We start from the raw sequence: 5,137 nt of genomic DNA on the forward strand, positions 1-5,137 counted from the left end.
GGTGGCTGCGATGATGGGGTCAAGTATAGCAGGGATTGTGGGGCTGGCGCGGGATCGGGCAGTGTTTCGTTCTGCTGTGCATGGGGTTGCTATGAGTCGGAAACGACTCGACGGCACTTAACAACAACAACAACTACTACTCAGAGACTCCAAAGGGCTTAATGCATACTGTTTCAACTAATTTAGAGATTCTTTATATATACAAACACAATTTCAATGTGTCTGTCTTACCAGAAAATAAAACTGTTATAGGAGGAACTTAAGAATGATGAATCTGGTGTCATTCCTCTTTTATAGACAAACCCCTCTGAAGTACTCACCATGTACCAGGCAACCTCTGTGATGGAAGACAATCTCTCACAGCATCATTTAATATCACCCTTTTAGCCATAATAATATTGAGCATGAACTGATCAGAGTGGACTATATATATGTTTTAGCCTAGATTCTAAACAGGAAGTGACTCATTACCAAAAGAAATTGAACATGCCCTCATGAAGTCAGTATAGGATGCCAATCTCAGAGATAATGCAACTGGCAGAGGGAAGACAGGTGGGGCGTTGAGCTTATGATAAAGAAAAATTTGCAGGGCCATGGACAGAGTCAAATGTTATTTCTTTAACTAACATGTAAAGAAGCATCAGCACTTTGCAGAGCATGAAGGAGAGAGGAAAAACACTCCATGATGACTGCATTGAATGTGGGCTGTGTTTTGCATAGACTATGACAGAAGATCATCTAGGGATAGTAACAATGTTTTGAAAGTCCCATCCTAGTACAGAATGGTATGAGGCAAGACATCATTAGCCATGGAAGAGAACTGGTAGAACCTGAACAATATAAGAGGAAAATGTCTTAGACCATACCAGAATAAAGGTCTATCCCCAAAACACAGTGGCTAAGGGTTCACCCAGGAGCTCTGGTAGCATAGTGCCTAAGGCACTTGACTGCTAACTAGAAGGCTAACGGTTCAAACCCAGCAGCCACTCCTTGAAAGGAAGGTTGAGCAATCTACTTCCATAGTGATACCACCTAGGAAACCCAAGGAGGGGTCACTATGAGTCAGGTCCCACTCAATGGCAAATAACAACAAAAAGGGCTCACCCTAGATTCTTTACATAAATGGAAAGTGTTTAGAAGAATCCAACTGTGTATAACATTTGGGATATGTATGTTTGTGTGTGTGTGTGTGTGTGTATATACACACACACACACATATATCACCAATCCCACTGCCATAGAGTCAATTCTGACATATATCAACCCCCACTAGCTTTCCAAGTCAGTAAATCTTTATGGAAGTAGATTGCCCCATCTTCCTTCCACAGAGCAGCTGGTGGGTTTGAACTGCCAACCTCATGGTTAGCAGGCAAATGCCTTAGGCACTGAGCACCAGAGCTCCTTATATATACATATACACATGTTTATATCCATATATAGGAGTTCTGGTGGCATAGTGCCTAAGGGATTTGACTGTTAACCAGAAGGTTCATCGTTCAAACCCACCAGCCACTCCTGGGAGGGAAGGTTGGGCAATCTACTTCCGTAGTGACACCACCTCGGAAACCCAAAGAGTGGTCACTATGAGTCAGATCCAACTCAATGGCAGTGAGTTTGGTTTTGGTTTGGTATATGAATGTATATTTAACAAAACAAAATTCACTGCCATCTAGTCGATTTGACTCATAGTGATGCCTCCTTGGGTTTCCAAGGTGGTATCTCCATGGAAGTAGATTGCCCAACCTTCTTTCTGAGGAGTGGCTGGTGAGTTGAAATGCCAGCCTTCTGGTTAGCAGTCAAATGCCTTAGACACTATACCACCAGAGCAAAGCACACCCAAATAAATATAAATAAATATTTAATGGTTGGTATTCTCATTCCAACCATTCTCAAAAAGTACTTTGATGATTTTATGAAGTACTGTGTTAAAAAAAAAAATCCCTCTAACTGTTGTGTATATATACATTGCACAAATTGACTCCTAGCTGCTTATTACAGCAAGAATTTAAGTACCCAGAGTGGATTAAATAACAAGCAGCCTACTTTGCAGACTCATATATTAATATACAGGTGATCCTTATTACTTTCAAATTCTGTATTTGCAAATTTGCCTAAGTTATTTGTAACCCAAAAATCGTTACTCGGGCTACTTTCACAGTCAATTCACAGACATGCACAGAGAGGTGATAACTTTGAGTTACTCAAGACACATGTTGTTAGCTGAGGTTAAACAATGTAACACTTTTCTTTCTTGTCTTTGTTTTTACACAATAAACAAGAGCCCTTTTCATAGTCTGTTTAGTGCCAAGATTTTCATATTTTGTACTTTTTGTTGGTAATTTCACTGTTTAAAATAGCCCCCAAGTGTAGTGTTGAAGTGTTGTCTAGGGTTCCTGAGTGCAAGAAGGCTGTGATGTGCCTTATGGAGAAAATATGTATGTTGGATAAGCTATATTCAGCATGAGTTATAGTGCTGTTGGCCAAGAGTTCAATGTAGAGGAGACAGCAATATTGCATATGCAAAAAAAATAAAATTCACTAATTAATATGTGAGGTCTCTCCAGAATACGTTAAAGTAACTGCTATCATGCAAGATGAAGCTGTGAAGGGAAAGAAAAGATAAAAGATGGAAAATGGCTAAATTCGTAAGATGATGACTGGTTAAGAAAGAAAAAAAAAGCATAGTAGACAGTGTTATTGTGAGGTTGAAAGCCAAAGAAATTTATGGTCACATAATTCAGGATTAGAAAGTGGTAAGTGCTTCTCAGCTAAAGTTTTATTATAAATAAATATTGCATATAATTATTTGTAAGAAATATGTATCAAATAAACCAAAAAAAAAAAAAAAAAAAAGAAACCTCACTGCTGTGGAGTCAGATTCAACTCATAGCAACCCCTCCTTGGGTTTCTGAGGTGGTATCTCTATGGAAGTAGATTGCCCAGTCTTCCTTCTGAAGAGTAGCTGGTGGGTTTGAACTGCTAGCCTTCTGGGTTAGCTGTCAAGTGCCTTAGGCACTACGCCACCAGAGCTCCTATGTATCAAATAAGATGTATCAAATAAGATGTCTTAAATAAAACATGCATAAAAGAAATTGTGTATTAATCAGATGACAAAAATATTGTAACCAGAGGCTTGTAGGAACCTAATTCTATATTTCTCCTACAGTAATGATTCACTATTCAGTAATTCAGTGTTTGCCATGACTTTTAGAACATAATTACCAAAAGTAACAGGAATTGACTATAATTTTATTTTGTTTGGGTTAATTGTGGGTTTTATGTATAGTAGGCATTTGGTTATATATTTTTTACTTCAAATATATGGTAATTAAGATTCAACAGTTGTTTGCCATCCTTCTAAGCAAACACACACACACACACAGACACACTTCAGCAGCCCTTAATATTCCCCCTGAAATGCTTTTAAATTTGAGGTTCCACTGTGATCTGTGAGATGAGAGTGCAAATCACATAGAAAGACGCTGGTGAACAGACCCCTGGAAAGCAAAGAATGGTCCCTGACACTGACATCTCCAAATGCTCCTCACAATAAGGGGCTGTGATTGTGAATATTTAATTGGTCCTGTGATCTTTCAACAGTGGTTCGATTTAGAAATGGAAGTTCTTCTTTAGATTTTATGCACCAAATTCTGGCTCCTTGTTTCGTTACACTGAAATATAGAGTGTATAGAGTAAGGTCTGTATAACACCTTCAATAATTTTCCACAGAATCATCTTGGACAAAGACTGAGACAGGACAGAACATATGTCTTGGATCCAAGAAGAAAATATAAGATAGGTACACAGGAGAGATTTACTCCCAATGGTGGTAAAACTCTGCTGTCTGTGGTACAAGGAAGAACTGGGAGAAACAGGCATAGAACTGTACTGTCCAAAAGAATTTTCAAGATTGAAGGAAATGTTGTTCTATAATCTACACCATCCAGTATGGGAGTCATAAGCCACATGAAGCTATTGTGCACTTGAGATGCAGCTTATGTGGCACATAAACTAAATTTTTGGTTTAATTAACTTAAGTTTAAATAGTCACATGTGGCCATGGGCCACCATATTAGACAATGCAGGGCTACAGTCTAAACAGCATGGTAAGGAGACACTAGAAGATGGTAAAGTAAAATAAGACAGAGGATTCAAAATGAAACAAAACGCAAAAATCTATTCAAACCAAGTCCACTAACAAGAGATAACAATGGTTCAGATAGACCAAACAATAAAGTTATTCAGATATTTCTCTCTACCCTTTCTGTGATCACGTGTACCCAGTGTAAAACAATTGACCAATTAAGCAAAAAGGTAAATAAAACAATAGCAACTGTCTATAATCATTTATCAAATATGTGATAATAGTTGATCCTATAAATTCAATGGTCACAGCCTGACTGGATGAAAAAAATAAATGGAGACAGAAATTATTTTTTTAATGATTAGATAAAAAAAAAAATTACATATAAGAATATGTGAAGATGAATAGCTGCCAGATGAGCAGAAGATGAATAACGTTCCAAAGCAATAGAAAAAAAAAAAAAAAAAAAAAAAAAAAAAAGAACAGAAAGTAAGAGAGAGGAAGAAAGAAAAGAAGGTTAGAAAGGAGAACAGGAAGAAAGAAGAGAGGGAGTGAGAGAAGGAAGAGAAACAAAATACATACACAAACTTATCCACACATTCAAAGGATTTCGGCATGTGGAGGAAGCATTTGGGAGGGAATTAGAAGTTGAAGCATTGTTATTAGCTTTGAAAAGAACATCCCCTCTAAGACAGATGGCAGGAGGAAATGTCATGCATGAAAGTATCTGAACAGGAAGACGCCAATTCCTACAGATCAACTAGAAAATGTAATCATTAGGGTCTGATAAACCCTAGAACTAAATTGGGGATGCAAGAAACTCACAGCAGCATACAGCTAACATGGGATGTTACCAGAGCTTACCATCAAAACCAGAAATCCCCACTTGTAAGACAACTTGGAAGCAACATGTTGAGTCCAGCCATATATATTCTACTAACATTTCTAAAACGAATATGTCACTCTTGTTAGTTGTTGTAGAGTCAGCACCAATTCATGGTGACCCCATGTACAATAGAATGAAGCACTGTGCAGTCCTGCATCATCTTCATA

This window comes from Orycteropus afer, unplaced genomic scaffold (genome assembly GCF_000298275.1).
Source record: "Orycteropus afer afer isolate SDZICR_OR568_19922 unplaced genomic scaffold, OryAfe1.0 scaffold00730, whole genome shotgun sequence".
In the NCBI taxonomy this organism is placed as follows: domain Eukaryota; kingdom Metazoa; phylum Chordata; class Mammalia; order Tubulidentata; family Orycteropodidae; genus Orycteropus; species Orycteropus afer.